The sequence below is a fragment of the Dromaius novaehollandiae genome, chromosome 11 (genome assembly GCF_036370855.1).
Source record: "Dromaius novaehollandiae isolate bDroNov1 chromosome 11, bDroNov1.hap1, whole genome shotgun sequence".
NCBI classification, from domain to species: Eukaryota; Metazoa; Chordata; class Aves; order Casuariiformes; family Dromaiidae; genus Dromaius; species Dromaius novaehollandiae.
Genome location: NC_088108.1, coordinates 19,126,300 through 19,143,600, shown reverse-complemented (window position 1 = coordinate 19,143,600; position 17,301 = coordinate 19,126,300). Strand labels below are relative to the sequence as shown.

The 17,301-nt window shown below is 36.4% G+C and overlaps 2 long non-coding RNA genes across 2 annotated transcripts in view; one reads left to right on the top strand and one right to left on the bottom strand.

Moving 5' to 3' along the window:
* Positions 1 to 17,301, bottom strand: part of LOC112981744 (uncharacterized) — a 148,718-nt gene that overhangs the window by 2,042 nt on the left and 129,375 nt on the right. The window contains exons 6-7 of the long non-coding RNA XR_010391062.1: positions 9,982 to 10,040; positions 8,444 to 9,282 (exon numbers count right to left, since the gene is read on the bottom strand). This is a non-coding gene — a long non-coding RNA (uncharacterized LOC112981744). The remainder of the gene's footprint in view (positions 1 to 8,443; positions 9,283 to 9,981; positions 10,041 to 17,301) is intronic.
* The window catches only part of LOC135329558 (uncharacterized), a 146,413-nt gene that overhangs the window by 20,711 nt on the left and 108,401 nt on the right, over positions 1 to 17,301 (top strand). Inside the window, exon 2 of the long non-coding RNA XR_010391066.1 lies at positions 17,058 to 17,198. This is a non-coding gene — a long non-coding RNA (uncharacterized LOC135329558). The remainder of the gene's footprint in view (positions 1 to 17,057; positions 17,199 to 17,301) is intronic.

Below are 17,301 nucleotides of genomic sequence, written 5' to 3'. Positions count from 1 at the left end.
TTCAAAATGAATAATTTTGTATGGGGAAATAAAAACTTATTTAAATTTGGTACTGAAATTTTGACTGATTGTAAACTTAAAGCTAAACTGAAAGACAGCTAAACTGCAAAAGAAGGGCTCTTATACCAGCCTTCTTCTGTCTTCTAAAAGCAGTGTGTGTATTTCTGTGTGCATGTGCACATATGTGGATTTCCCCCCTCCCTTTGTATTTTGTTTGCTTTAGTAAGAGTACTTCTGTGCATGCCTTGGATTTGCTTATATCCCAAAATCATCATGGCTACAACAGTAAGGCAAGTTAATACCTGAAAATGAGAAGCGTTACACTAGATGGTTCCTTAACCATATTGACCAGGTTTTGGCTTACAATAATTAGTTTTCATAGCAATAAAAATATTTGCTGTTATGCCTGAAAAGCATAAAGGTACTTCTTGTCAGCTTGGGGACTGAATATAAATCACTTCTGGACAGTATCTTGTTCTTTGACTGTTATTCCTTTTTATTCATTCTGCAGGTTTTCAAAAGATCCGAGCTTGGCTCTTTGCCATGTCCTCTTTTACTAATGTTTTTTTGGGGAGTAGGGGAGTCATTTATTTACAATTTTGAATTATCAGTGAGTCCAAGCATTTTTTGTGGATAACTGTTTGAGTCAGACATGTTTTATCCACGTATGTTTATCTTCTACACAGAGAACATTGGTTTCTGTTGAAGAAGTTCTGCATGTGACTTTTACCAATGCAAAATAGAAGTTCACTTTCTACATAGTGAGAAATTTTGGAAGTAAGTACATGAGTAAGAAGAGTATGTTTGTAGCGCTGAAATAAACTAACATTACTACTTGTGTGGATATCGTTCTATACACAAACTCTGTCTTTTCTAAGCTGGAAAATGAGCCATTTTTACAGCCATCAGCTGAATCTCCTTGAAAATAATTCTTCCTTCTTTGTATTTTAAGTCCTTTACAAACTAAGCACTACATACTTCTGTGGATGTGTTTGAATATGTAGCTTATAATACATGCTCTTGGGTAGGAAGTAGGTCTGTCAAGGCTTACTTGATAACAGAAGTAGATCTATAAAGACTTACTGATCTTTAGTACAGAAGTTATATGATTTCATAATTCCTCTTAATGATTGCTGCTTTGTCTATATTATGTATTGCCTGGGGACAAAATGAAGATCTCATGGAGTGCATAGATAGTCTGTTCTGAGAATGTCTTAAATTTGAATGCAGGAAAGAAAGTCTTAGAAAGCAGTGGTGATTTAAGTTTCTGAAATCACATCAATACCAGTTACTAAGGTGATACTGAATCCTAGATACTGAAGTACCATGGCCATGGCACTAGATAGCTCTCTTTATTAAACTTTAGCTTGGATCCAAACAGGCTTACTTGGAAATCAGTCTTCCTGCACAGCAGCTGAGCCCTCTGTATAGCACAGAAGTGGGTGAAGAAATAGATGAGAACAGCCTGCATTAGGAATTTTGTATTAAGTACCATCACTTATTATCATTTATCATAACTTTCATGCCTGGTCCTCAAGTCTTCCAAGATTTTAAGGACAGGACCCTGGAACTTTGCAAACTAGGAATATAAACTTAAACAACAAAAAGGATGGTGTTTTGGGTGGGAAGGAGTGTTGTTTCGTTTTTTTTACATGCATAAATCCAGTGCATATTTATGCAAGTCTCAATATGCTATAATGGATAACAGTGACATCAAACCACCGCACTGTTTCCTGAGTGTGGAGAGAAGACATTACAGCTAGTAGTAGTTCATGGATAATGTTGTGATTTACATCTTTGGAGGCTCTGTTAAAGAGGAAGAGATGGTGAAACAGGAAACCAGGCTTTGTATAAAAACATCATAATTATTTAACCAGAGAAAAAAGCTACAAAAATAATTTATGAAGGATATTGCTGTATATTTCTGTATAAAATATATTAATTATTGTGCACAGCTGGATACTGTAATGGTTCATAATGAGGCAAGTGACTAATTAGATCCAGGACTGACTAACTCAGGAGAACAAGAAGATGGAGTTGAAGATACTGACAAAAGTAGCAATATTTTTATCCTAGAACTGGATTTGCTGAGTTTTGCTGGATTAAATATCTTTTAAGCAAATAAGTAAATGATCTTGAAAAACTGAAGTGTTGTTCAAACTTATTTAAATATATTGTCGATTCTCATGTTCATGAGTGTGTACGTGCCTAGCAGTAGTGCTCCAGAGTGAGCATGATGATGTTCTACTCTGCAGTGAAATCTACTGAAAGGATATGTACAAACGCAGCTGCATAATTTTACTTTGTGTCTGGAACTGACCTAACTTGACCTAATCATAATAAAAAGATGAAGTTTGACTTTTTTCGTTCTTTAAATGGTTGCTCAAGTACACATGTGACTGTATTTATCCGAACATTGGAAAGCACTTCATAAGGTGCTTAATTTCACTCCTATGTAAGGATAAAACTGAAAAAAATAAAAATTGTGTACTTCAAAAGGTCCAGTAGGAGGCTGTATCTCAATTGTAATCAAAAGCCACCTCTAAAGAAAGAGCTAGTAGTACTGTTATGTGCAAATTTTGGATGGATTTAAGGATAGTAGAGCTGTCTTTTATTTGGGGGGGAGAAAACACCCAACTAAAAAAAGAAACATGGTGTGTGAATTCATTACTTCATTATATTTTCCAGCAGAGAGATCCCTTCCATTGTGAGCTGTAGGAGAGATCTGTTTTCTAACTTAGTAGTGGTCTGTCCTCTGCCCTCACCCCACCCCAAGTTTGTAGCAGTTTTGAACTCTGTGTTGCATATATTTGAGTTTACAGCATGACCGTGGTATAATTACTGCAGTGGAGCTTTAGGTCATCAGCAGAGATTAGGCCTGGGGAAACAGCTAGCAATAACCTAAATTGTGTAATTTTGTTATAACAAGATTTGGCTTGCTATTCTAGTGGTTTAGATATTGAAAACATCTGTCTGTTATTAATAGAACTTGACTGCAGTTGTGTTCTAAATTATTTCTGGTTTTGTGCTTCCACTGAATTTTTTAAGTTTTCGGAGCAGTTCTGCTGAATTCAGAGAAGTGTGCATCTGTGCTATCCTCTAAAGCATGAATTCTACTTTTTCTTCGCTGTGGCTTACTTAGAGTAACTAAAGTCATCTGAATTGTAATATCTCAACTAAAGACAATTACATATATGTGGCCCTCTTGGGCTATAGGTGATCTGTGGCTAGATGTTGAGAAGGCTTATTCTTTTTGTACTTCCTTCCAAACTTTAAAACAGTGCTAAGAACCATGCAGCAGCACAGAAATATCCACATACTGCTGTCTGTTAGTCTAACAGTTCTTTTGCTCAGTACAAGTTTTACTAAGTAGGGTGAAGTAGTAGTGTCATTACCTTTTGCTCACAAACTTTGCACACAGAAAGAATAAGTGGTTTTTGAAGCTTTCCCACTCAAGCTTTTCCTATTACTTTTTTTTTTCTTTTTTTTTTTTTTTTTTTTTAAACACATGTCCAGGCAAGAGGCATTAACTTTTTTGCTTCTCTTTCAGAAAAGGATGGCATACTGAGGTCTTATGCTTGGTTGTTGAGCATAGGTAGCTAGGATTCCCATCTCCAAATTACCCTTCTAAGGTATGACTTAATCATCACTAGAAAGCAACGTGTCCACATAAAAGAAGATTATGCAACAGCTGAATTTACCTTAATTTTCATTGGACTCTATTTAAATACACTTGTGTTAACAAAGGTAATATGTAAAAGCTTAATATGCACATCTTCCTGTGACTTGTACTTTAACATATACAGTGATAGTGTGGAGAATAAGATGTATTTAACAATGCCTCATAGTTTCTTTGTCTAAATAGTGTAGAAAGAATAAAATAACTGATTAACTGAAGCTAAATAATTTAAAGATCTTGCATGACAAATAATGGATTCTGTAGGGAATACAATGAGATAAAGCTGTATGGATTTATTCTTACTTTAATATCAGCAAAACTATCCATTTCCTTTGTCCAGATCCTTATAACTCCTCTTCATATTTTTAACCAGCATTGGAGCTGAGAAGAATCCTTAAAGAGGAAGTTTCAAGGATGTCAGCCATAATGATGCATGATAAGAAATTGCAGTATCTTCACCTTGCAATACTTGAAAGTTTGGTGGGGGGGAGTGGGAGTGGTTTTTGATAGCATAGTAAGTAAACTGATAAATGAATCAAATGTGATCACTAGGAGATAGAACATCCTCAGGCATGTATCCACTTCTGTCTTGTAGTATAGCATTTCTTATCGGGGGGACTAGACAAAAAAACAGTAGTTTTATCAAGTGTTTGGATGAGCCGTTTGCAAGGAAAGCTCACCTTCTTTTAAATCCAAGAATAAAATGAATGAAAACTGAACAAAAGTTCATCTTGTACATTCAACTGAAGCTGACATTTATTGCTAAGCAGCTGAGAACGGAGATGTGTTTTGGTTCAAGTGTTAGTTGGATGTTCCTGGTCAACGGCGGGCTAAAAATTGCCAGACAGAATTCATATGTTAGAAGGAATGAATGACATGGGAAAACTCCCCCCCAACACTTTTTTTTTCCTTTGAGAATAGAAGGAAAAATTATCTTGTGATGAATCAAATCTATAGAAAGTTTCCAAAACAGTATTATAATGAGTAAAAATGCCCTTATCTAACGCATGAGAACTTGTCTGAAAACAAATGTGCTTGCTTTATGGACCTAAAAGGTTAATGCTTGGCCACACTGAACTAACTGTTGTCTGAGACTGAGCACTGCAGCATTCTTTATTAAGTATACTAATACGCATGGAGGGCAATGCAGTAACTTGCTTGAAGAACTCTAGGAAAAAAACTAGGAAGGATTAAATCACTCCTTGAGTCAGTGCTTTCTTTGATTTACTACCCTTTTAAATTTTTTTTTTTTAAAGGGACTTTCCTAAAAAGCACTTAATGAAATTGACTCAGTAGTACAGTTTTATGATCTAGTAATTAATACTTCATATTGAAGGCTAGGATTTTATTACTTTAGGCCTAATTATGGTTTCTGTCTGATGTAAGTGAACAAAAGGCTATGGATTGTCAGCAGAAACTGTGAGGAGAGAAATCCTTGGGATAATACATTTCTTAATCTCAAAAAAGTCTATAGAGCAAATAATGACCATTTAAGCTTCCATGTATATTAAAAACAATTCTGGCTTGGCTGGACTTTTTTAGCAGAGAGTACCTATCATCACAGTACAAAACAGAATCACCTTTGGACTTGTATTGTTACTAAATTGTGCTTCATTTTATCCAGGCCTTATTTATCACTGAAGGTTTTCAGCAGGTTGTTGGCAGTATGATCCCTAATGTACTATTTGTAGGCTATGTATTAGCAGAGTAATAAAGAAATGCTCACCTGTCTGTGATATGTGAAGTTAGTTAGAAATAAGCTTAGAGAAAATTGGAGATGACTTTGTGTTTTGCAGCTTTTGGGGCACTGAAAAAGGAGAGTACATAAACTCTTAATTTTTTTCTTTTTTTGTGTGTGGTAGATTATGCAAACCCTTTCTATTTTATTTGAAGGAAAAAAGCAAATGAAATTAGCAGGGGAACAGGCTGTAGAGAGGAAAGGCCATTATTAAAGTTAGTGCAGCTATTTTCAGTGTTCCCAAACAAGAAGTTGCAGAGAATACTGACATTAATTGCTAGAGTGAACACAAAACAAATAATTAGGGTTGCAACTGGGTCAGAAGAGGGTTTTTAATGCTAAAATCCAGGTGCCTTCCCCTTGTAGTGCTATATAATCATGCATCAAATATTAGCCTTTCTGGGAAAAAGAGAGCTTTGGAAAATCTGAGATTTCTGTGTTTTTAAAAAATAGGGCGTTATCCTCCATTTTACTTCTCCTTGAATTGTGTTGCTGCTTTTTTAAGTATGATAGCTTTATGACATGATAGTGTTCACTGTTGGAATGCTCTTTCAGTCAAATTGAGGCACCAAGTTGCTGTAAAATGCAGTCTCTCTCAAACTCAGCAACAAGAGCCTTTAAGCACCAACGTTTGTTCAGCTGTTAATCTGCTTCCCATGCCCCTTTTCTAATTCTACTGCTTAATCTAGTGACTTTCCTGTTGTTGAATGAATGCATCCTTGTAAAGCTGTTAAAACAGCAGTCATTTACTTTTGTATCAACCTGTGATAAGACCTTCAGAACATTTGAAATGGAACTGCACATCCTCTGCGCAATTTTTCTGTACCTATTTAAGCTTATTAATTTTTCTGTACTTAAACTTTCTTGGTAGCATTCTTTTTAGATTTTGAATGAAGAAAAGTAAAACAAACGGGATGTCTGCTCAAGTCATTTGGCTTTGTTTAACTCTGTCTGAGCTAAAGCATGAGGAGACAAATGCCCCAAGCTATGTTCAGTACACAAAACAGAAGGACTTTACTTTCAAATTCCCAACAGCTTCTGGTGGTAAATTAAGGCAGAGAACAAGAAGTTAAAATGAGTATTTCTGGTCAAATATAAGCAGAACTAGCAGCTGAGAAATATATTAAGATCTTACTTGCTATTGAACAGTTGGTGAGCTGCCTAGGCATTGCTATGAAAATACAGTAGTCTGGTATGTGTTTGTTTTTCACTTCTCATTATAATGAAAACAAGACTTAAGTAGTCATGCCTCCCTTAGCATAAAAATAATGTAGTGTGTGTATAAGCTTCCTACCAATCTCTTAAGTAAACTTGAATGAGCTGAGACCTGGCTTGTGGTAATCTTTCCTAGAAGTATTTTTCCGTTGTGTGTGTTGATTGCCTAATAAAAATTTCAGGTTGATGTTAAAGTTCTGATGATGTATGAAATTACAGAGGGCTTGGAATCTTCTAACTTTATAATGCGGCAAGTGATTATTATTAATTTGGAACTAAGGCACAGAGATGCATCAAGTCTCTTGGCTTTACTGATAGGCCAGTTAGTACATGAGGAACGAATGTAAAAGATTTGGCTTCATGAAAAAGACAGTTACAAACCAAATTCAAAATGCTAATAATAGAAATGCTTTTCACAAATTCTAGAAAAGCAATATTGCAGTAGCGTTGGCAATGTCTAAGGTCAGGTATTGCTTTAGAAAACACATGCATCATGGGACACTATTACCTCCAAGCAATTTCTGAACAGAATTTGTTGCTTCAAAATATTTTAAAAGAATACGTGTGCCTTAATTATATTTCCCAATTCCAAGTTTAAGGTGAAGACAGAAAAGCACTGGCTAGTTCCTTCCTCATGCAGTAGTACTTTAACAGGCTCCAAACATGAAACATCACTTGATGCGAGAACTGCAGCATTTTTCAATAGCTTCACCATCTATTTTGTCCCATGTAAATGAGTCAAGGCTTTAAAAAGGCTTAGTTAGGAATTTTTTTTTTTTTTTTTTTTTTATTTTTATTTTTTAGCAGAATCATGAAAGGTTCAAACTTGTAGTGGTGAATTACAGTAACCTTGTAATGTATTGGATTTGGGAATGTGATGCTTCCCTCTACTGGCTGACCCACAGAGAGTAAGAGAATACAGAGAGTAAGAGTGTTGTATGGTGAAGCATGCAACAATAACACTTTTAAAAACAGCAGCCTGTGCTTAGGACTGAAGTAAGAGGATTCTAATTACAATCTCTTGCACAGGAAGGATTAAGTCCCTTACCTGCATCACAGAATAGCTTTTGCTTATAAAGTGACTAAAATCACATCAATCAGTTTTGGAAATGTGAAAGGACACTAAATCCATTAATATTTTAAGCCACTTCATGTCTACTAATAACCTTGCCACCAAGTATTAGCACTGCATTACAAAGAGCATGCAATCAAGTATTTGAATATTGCAAGGGAGACATTTATCCAGGGTAGAACCCATGATCCATATAGCCTTCCGAATGACTTTTAAAACTGGCTTATCTTTCAGCTTAATTTTTTGAAAGTTTAAGTGCTCAGTTGATTTCAAAGAATTTCTGGGCATAGAAACTTATTCTGTGAGGTAGTCCAAAACCACACAAACTCTAAAGGCAGCATCAGTGGGTAATCAGACTCAGCTCCCTGGTCAGTCATGGTATGTAAAGTAACAGGAAAAATGCTTAGCATTTGTTTTATCCATATCTATATTCTAATTAATAAGAGCTTTCACATACACTCCATATAATTTAAGACTGCCTTATATATGAGAGCCTCTTACTGTCAAAGCATTTGTGTTACTTAAAGTGCTGAAAAGACTTCTGTGTTTATGCCACAGTTCATTCCTTCCTTAAATGATGCCATTTGCCTCTATCCTGTGTACCGTTACAGGATGCAGATCTTTCAGCTTTCTAGCTACAGATAAATAGCTTAGTGAGAGACATTTTCTTACCTATTAAATTTTAAGTTCTTATGGTAAATCAGTTTTAGCTACTGGGAGGCTGCTCAGGTTGCCTTACCTGAGACCCAGAGAGATTGAAGGTCTTCACTCAGGGCTCTGGTTTCGGCTGTGTACTCTGCACTTCCCTCGTGTTGCTGTTATCTTGCAGTGACAAGCAAAAGATTGATTTCTGCTGATGGTGTTGAGTGCACGTTTGAAAAATCTTACTTGGCTGGGAATTGCCAAGGAGATTAGTATCTCTTATGGTGAATTTCCACTCACATGCAGGGCACATTGCTGGATCATGTTCAGCTTGGTCCACCAGGACTGCTGAGTCTTTTCAGTCCAAGCTGCTTTCCAGCCAGCTGGCTGCTAGCGTGTACTGATGCAAGGAGTTATTCCTCTCCAGGTGCAGGACTCTGCACTTCCCTCTGTTGAACTTCCTGAGGTTCCTGTCAACCCATTTCTCCAACTTGTTGAGATTTCTTTGAACAGAGCACACCCATCTGGTCTGTCAGCCACTCCTCCCAGTTCTGCGTCATCTGCAACCTTGCTGAGGGCACGCTGTCTGCCAACATCCAGGTCACTGATGAAAGTATTAAACAGCACTGGCCGCAGTATTGACCCCCGGGGCACACTGCAGGTGACTAGTGTCCAGCTGGACTTTGTGCTGTTTACCACAACCCTCTGATCCCAGTAGTTCAGCTGGCTTTCAGTCCACTTCCAGCATCTTAGCTTCATTCAAACTTCTTGTAAGCACCACAAAAAAACAAAATTTTGAGGCTTGTAAATAACAGTGAATGTGTGGTTTTGGGGAAGACTTTAAGTAGCCCCTTTGACTCATGGGGAACTTGAGAATCATGGCTTGAGTGAGTATAAAAGCTGTTGTGGGAGGTAGAGGTAGATATCAGTTTGGTGCTGAAAAATAGATGAGAGCATGTTAGAGGCTTGAACGTAGACAGAATATATATAAATAATCTTCAACATATGCTAGTACTTGTGATTAGAGAAGAGAAGCAGTGATAGAGAGATGGTTAGAATAGCCTAAGAGATGGGCAAATGACATTATAAAAGCATACAAGTGAGGCAAAATCATATTTTAGAGGAGGACAATGAAGTGAGGTGAAAGATGAGACCTGAACCATAAGAGTGACTATCTTAGAGGTGGTACAGAAATGATGTTAAACATGTAGACATGGGCTAGATGTGGAATAGTCTAGATACAGGCAACTGAAGTGGTTAAACTATTTACATGTCTGGCTGAATATACACATATAAAAGGGAAATACAATACTGATTCAGTGCCATTTCTGTAGCAGGGTACACCATCTGAAGATAGAAGACTCTTTTCTATTTGGTTAACTCTCAAGCTTAAGAATGTTCAGGCCAAGGATATGCAGAAATACTTAGAAAATAGGAGAGGGATATCCTTGCAAAAGAGACAGTTTAGACTTTTGTGAATGTGATTATAATTTTCTTTTGGAGTTGGGTAGCTGGATAAGAAAAACAAGTATTGAAGCCCTGTGCATGGAAAAATTGCTGAGGCAAAACATGGCTTTGAGAATTTAATACTGAATTTAATACTGAAATATGTAAATAATAATATTATTGACTTACTAGGAGAGTACTCTGAGAAAGGAGTGATTCATCATGGTTAAAGCAGCCTTGATTTGTCCCTGGACACAATAAATAAAAATAAGGCAAGTAATTCAACTTGTATTGCATGCATTGTAAGCTGCCAGTAAATGGTTTTGTTTCGAAGCCAACTAGTAAGGGAAAAATAAAATGTGAGATATCTTAAAATACGTTTAAACTAATAAAATGTCTATGCTACCTGACTCAGAAGTGTGACAGCCAAACTAATGACTACATAATGGGAGAACGGTTTGGCTCCCAATCATCTGTACTAGTCCTACAAATTGCATACAGAGAGGAAAGGCTGGGTACAGTTTTAGCTAAGTGAGAAGTGAAGCTGACTACTTGAAATGCTGTTTGAAAGACAGCTGCATAAAGCTGGACACTCATTTTGGTTGGAGACCTTTGTGTTGGAATAGAAGTGAAAATAATGAAATATTTTTTCAAAAAGAGAAATTCTGACTGTCTTGTGATGACATACAGTGTTGATTCAGAATGGCAACAGAAATATAAAATGAGTTTTCAATGAGAAGGCAGCATAATGCATGGTGAGACAAGGGAGGAAAATCTTCTTTAATCTAGACCTGGGACTCCTTTTGGCTAACAACTGAGAAACAGAAAATTTTTTTTGTTTTTTTTTTTTGTTTTTTTTTTTAAGTATGATCCAACTGTTTTCTTCTATCCAAATATAAATACTTCCTCAGAAAAACTCTCATATATAAAAAGGGGCCAGTTACATTAAAACTACAAAAGTGTATTTGCAGCAGAAGGCTGGCAATACCTGACTTGAAACTGCTGTACTGCGTGGCATCAGCTCTGTTCCAGAGTTCTACAGCTGCAGAATGCTGATCTTTTTTTAACTTTTTTTTTTTCTCTCTATCGAATCACTGTAAGATAGGTAGTGGAACTCTGTATTTCTTGTAGCTTAAAGTCTTTTTGAAGGAGTAAACGAAATTGGGAAAAAAAAACCAAAGCCAGTATTAGCATGCATTTATGGTAGCATTCAGATACTTCAGATCTTCTAGACTTGGCAAGGGACTCATAGAGTTTGAACACAGCTTAATAGTTTTTTTGAATAAAATATGCTTAGGAAAAAAGAACCTTATTAGGAAAAAGAGATCTTGAGCAACATCTCCTGGTGTGTATCAGGAGTTTTAGTTATTCCCAGGTGGCAGGCAGAACTGTGTAACAAGATGGATTAACTGACTGCACAACTTAATAGAAAGGAGAACCTTTGAAAGTAGTGACATTTGTACTGAGTTAATAGGTCTTAAAATGCAAGGGTTTTTGCCTCCTTGAAGCAGGTGTCTAAACTGACAAATGAATGTCATTGGATAAAGCCAGGAAAGACTCTTGAGTATAGTCTGTTTGCCAAGGAAGTGTAGATTCCTCTAAGTGGATGGAGAAAAAAAAAAAAAAAAAAAAAGAAAAAGAAAAAACTTACGGAACTTCAACACTGCAAAAGGTAGTTTGGTTCCAATTTTGAGTAAAAGACAAGGATTTCAAAACAGTCTTTAAAAAGGAATAGGATAAGGCTTAGTTCGACATTTGGATGGACTCATCAAAGTCAGAGGCACTTGACTTTGTGGAAGGCTAGCAGATATGCTGCATGTGAGCCAAGTGAATAATCTGATAGGAAGTTTACTGATATTGTTGTGATACAATTTAGAAACAGTTCCCATGAAACACCCTTTGAAAAAATTATCAACTTGGCCACAAATTTCATTTAAATTGTTTTAGTCAATTATGATGATGATGCAAGCTTAAATGATGCTTAAAGCAGTTCTTGAATATTGCACTATCATAACTGAACTGGGATCCAAAACAGGAATAAAAATGATGATGCAACGAGCATTGTGCGTTTTCGTAGTCCAAGTGAGAGATGGTCTGGTAAATTAGAGGTAAGTTTGCAAAGACTGGTTTTTTTAAATGTCTGCACCAGCTGAGAATAAGCTATAAAATTGGCATTTGGGTTTTTATGGTTGTGTTGTTTGGGGTTTTTTTTTGTTTGTTTGTTAGGTGTCCTGTCCCCTCCTCCCCCTGCCCCCATTTGCATGAGTCGCAACTTTGACTGATAAAAGCTTTGTGATGTTTATGGCTCCTCGTACCCACTGAAATGAATTATCAGGCAAATATTCCATGGTAGTAATATCTTGATAAATGCTTGCTGATTTAGGTCTGTTGATTAATGTCGGTAACCTTGCGTACTGATTTTACATAGCTGTAGTGTACGTTTCAGTACAGGATAACAAATGGTAAATACCAAAACTGCAACATTTACCTGTCTGTCTGAAATTGGAAGAAGTGCTTTTCAGAGAACCAAATCCTTATTCCTTTAGGATACTTATAATTAATATTTCTGCCAAAGGGAAACTTAACAGAAGAATTTTTGGAGGTTTTTTGTTTGTTTTTGTCTTGTTTTTTTTTTTTTTTGTATGATCTATATGATATTTCCTTTAAAAAACGAAAAAAGAAAAAACCCCTCAGATCCTGTGCCTTGTGTGTAACAGCCTGCTGTATAAACTAATCCAACTCAATTTGATGTCACAGCCATTTTATCAAAACCTATTTTAAAGCACATGCAAAAATTTCTGAAGAACAAGCTTTGGTTTTATGCGGGTTTTTGTTTGTTTCTTTTTGCTTACTAATTGATTTTTCTGTTAGATACAGAGAAATTCTCCAAAAAGAAAATGGCTGCTTCTATCATGAGATTTTTTTCTCCTTCATTAGAATGTGTTATAGCAGCTCAGGGATAATCACTAGCAGTTCAGGAATAATCATTACCCTGAAGGTATTGGACAGAATTCCTAATGAAACTTTCCCACCAAAAGCATCCTTCCATAGTTCTACAAAATTGCAGCTTAGATAATCCCCTGGATCATCTAGTGTAATCTCTGAAATATTGCAGGTCATCATGGCTTTCCCCAAATACTCCATGAAGTTCCAGGGATTTTTAGTCTCCTAAGGACTGAAGTGATAACATGAGTTAGCTAAACACCACAGGTGGAGAACAGTAGATAAAAGTGTATCGCCAAAAATAGAAGCCCTTATGGGTGACAAGAAATTGTCACCGATATGACTGTCAGGGAAGTGCCAACCCTGTAGGAGAGTAACCGAGCAAATTTCCTGTTTATCCAATAGAAGAAAAGAGGTAAAATTAGGCAGTAACTATTTTCTTGTTCCAGTTCTGACAGTTTGTCTTGGCCATGTGAGCAGAGCATAATAACTGAGAATCATCACAGAAGAGACCATAATATTTCATGTATATCATCTGTAGTTTTTGTGCCAAGTAGTGCTGGAGAGAAAAGACAAAATGTTATTATTAAAAGCCTAAGATTTTTATGGACGTGTGCTAATAAAAAGCTGTGACTTGTACGTCCATACAGAGGACTATATCCTTGTCTTCTCAGAACTGGCAAAGGGAGGAATAGGAGTGGCAGACTTAGACTGACAGGTTTCAAGGCCAGTTTCATGAGCATCTTGCTGCCCTCAAGAAGCTTGTCCAAGAAACTAGATTGTAGGATATATTTTTCAAGGAGATATCTAATTCTACTATAAAAATAGTAGAATGTCAAAGGCAAATTTGCCATTTCCCCTCCCCACTCCCAAGAAAGGTCGTAAGAGTACAGCGAGTTGTTTTTGAAGCAATTCATCCTTTGTCAAAATATTAGTATGAGTAAAAAATAATTGGCTATTAAGACCTTTCTTTAAATTATTTGCTAAGGAGGAGTAAGAAATGTACTATTTGAAGCTTAAAGCAGTTACTGCCATGAAAATGAGTATTGGCGTTCTACCTTGGATGACAAATAAGAAGCAACTCCGAATTCCACCCTCTTGCAATAAGGCTGTTGAAATGATTTTTATGAGAGCAATTAGTAGAACCAAAAGTAGCTTGCAACACACAGCTGCAAAAACAATCCAAAAAGGAGTATCTTTTGCCCTACAGTTTTAGTGCCTTGTGTAATAGAGGTACTGATAAACTGGATGGTTAAGAGAAAACAAACCACCACCACCAATGAAAAAACATGAAAGAAAACCTACAATGTGTGGAAGTCGAGTAAGAATTGAATTTTGTGGCTTGTTCAGTATTACAGAGTAGAATTCCAACATTGGTGCTAATAGCGCTAACGAAGACTTTTGGTTAAGATTGTTGGTGGTGTGTGGCTTTGTAGAAATTTCTACTGCCCTCTTTTTCCTTCCTGTCCCTGCCCTCTCACTACTGCTGGGAACAGCAGACATCACCATACTTGGGAATAAATCCATGGCGGAAGGGAGGAATGTCACATCCAACCCTCTGAGAAGCCTTGTAGCAGTCTCTAGAGAGAAAGTGAACTTCACAAGACTTGAAAATATGTTCTTAAAAAAAGAACCGAATAACCCCCACCCGGTAATTAAGAGTAATAGTTAATCTCATAGTTATACTTTGTTATACATGGAGGGGTGTTACACAGATACCTAAACTGTTCTTATATGATTTGAAATGCCAGATCAGACAGACCAGGTTATTAAACGTCTCTTTTTCTACTTTACTCTTTATATGCCGAAAACCTGTTATCAGATGTGGAGTACTGACTTTAATTGCTTTGACTCTTGCTCTGTGGACCAAAGTAAGTAGTTGGCTGTCATCTGTGAGGGACTAAGACTTTTTTGGAGGCAAGTTCAAGAGATATGAGATGAGCTAACTTTGGTTAAACCTCTCAGGTTGAAGTCTGGGACAGGAGTATAATCAAAATAATGTGTCTATGGGAATAGTGCTTTGGCACTATTATTTTTTATTTAAGTATATAAAAGGGAATAGCTCTGTCCTAAAGAAAACAGATTCACGTTCAGGTCTTTCTCTTACAAAACAATGTAATTAGCAATAAGCTTTGGTAAGGATTTCTTATTTAAATAAATGATTAATATAACTTTTTATGAGTAGTCACTAGGAAACACTGAAATAGTGAAATCCATTATCTGTTTAACCAGACTTCTAGGAAGGAAACACAGTATCATTGCAAAGTCAGGTTCTAAAGTCCTTGAGATACAGAAACAACTGTTGCACTGTCTGCTTTTTAGGACTGTGAGGTCTTAAGCTATGCTGGCTGCACGATATTGCTGTAGGCTGATCTAAGACTGTAGGACAGCTGACTTCTTTGCTGGGTGTATCAAGTGTGTTGAAAGGCAGAAGCTGCTAGTGCTTCCGAAAGGTCTAAGATTATTAAAAGAAACTAGCTGTAAGACCAGACATTGGCTTATCCTTTCAAAATGAAACATAGGCTGACATATACTTAAATCACAGTTTCTGTAGTAGTCCAAATACAACATTTCAACTGAGAGGTTTCAGCTGAGAGGGGTTTTTTTTGTTTGGTTGGGTTTTTTTTAATGAAAATAAAAGACTTCTTCCAAGAAATACTAGTGAACAAGTCCTGGGAAATAAGAGCATCCTGGAGAACCTATTTTGACATTAGTTTCATCTGAAAGGAATCCCTTTTATTGCACTCTCAGGATCCCTCCACAGAATGAACTGAAGTGCAGTTAATACAATCAGGAGAGTTGCTTCAAAAATGCTTTCCTGGTTGGAATTAAATTACAGTGTAAATACACTGATGGTACTTTATTTGATAGGAGAGCATGGCAAAATGAAATTGGATGAATAGGAGAAAAATCATTATTCAGAGACCAGGAATATAAGAAATGTAAATGATATCTGTCCTTCTTACTTTTATCTAAATAGGAGTTGCATATAAGCTGGCTGTAGTTTCTTATATGTGTGTGTGTATATATATGTATTTTATGCATACTGTCACCCCGCCTGCCCTACTGTTAAACACTGTTTCGATGTGGGCAGGACAGAAGGAAGTTTTGTGTTTTATTTCTCATATAGTTGCTTAACAGTATCTGTCTGAATGTGAAGGCTTTCTTAGAGACATACTGAACTTCAGAGCTTTTCTTTTACAAAGTCAACTATTCCATGAAAGGACTTGGTGAAATCCCCAATTAAAAATGGAGGGGGAAAAAATTAACATACTGCTGAGTATCCTTTTTTCTTTTTTTTTTTTCTTTTTTTTCTTTTTTTTTTTTCCAATTGCTACAGTTTAATTCTTGGTACGCTGGTTTCATTTGCTTTCAAGTTCTGTGCTTTTTGGAGTGTAACCTAAGCTGATTAAATCATGTTTCCTCCTGAGGGTTGGCAGTTTTGGCAAGCAAGGTAACAGTTGCACCATGCTGAGGAGGAATGACAAAACTTGTAAGAGAGTGCGTTTCTGCCTTGTCAGATACAGTATTAAGTTGATAGCATTGAGGAACACAGGAAGCTTTCACACTTGTATAGTTGAATTCACACAAAATAAGAATTTACAGTGGAAGGCTGTTGCTTGCCAGGCAGATATGCAGAATGCTGCCACTGAGAGTTAACAGCCAGTAGTGTGTAAGGTGACACTTGGATTTTATTTCCAGTTTTAACCTTCTGCAAGTCATTTAGATTCTTTTGGCTGCAGTCTTCCTGTCCACATAATAGAAAGAGAGCTTGAGTCACAAGAGTGTTGCAATATCTTGATGAAAGGAGCTGTGTAGGTACAATTAACACTAGATGAGTCTGAATTGCACTCTCAACAAAGAGGATTCTTTCAGTTGGTCTACAATAAAATCATAATTATATCCCTAGTGTCCTTTGAAACAGATTATAGCCCTATAAATTGATATTACAATTCAGTATTAATTACTGATTAAGAGATCAAAAAGAAGGAATAGAATCACCTGAACATTTTTCAGGGAGTAAGTAGGCTTTGTATAAGAAAGATTAAATACATCATACTGACTACACACAGGTATGTTCTCTAAAGAAACAAACAACATTTGAATAGTTAGAACATAAACTTTGCTTTGAAAATTTGTCACTGCTTTGAAGTGAGTTGCTTATTGCAGATTTTTTTTCCCCATAAAAATCACTTGTTTGGGATTAAAATCTTTAAATATCTATTGTCTCCACTTACTTGGTCCTGTCAATTTTTTTGATAATGTATTTCTGGCCAGCATGTAGTGCATTTCTTTTATCTTCCTCTTCTCTTTGAAATTAGAGCCAGGAAAAGTAGTGGCCTTAAAGAAGATGGAGTTCTTTTGCTTATCTGAAGAAATTATGGTATCATCATCTGGCTGGCAGACTTTCTTCCTCAATTTCTGGCTGTACCATCAGTAAGGAGGATGCAAGTGAGGAGAAGGTAAGTGTATGAGAAGTATTTGTGGAAAGAAGATCTTGGAAATAGGACGACAGTGAATAGAAGAAAAGGGTCATGTGGGCATGTGAATTCCGAATGCTTTCCA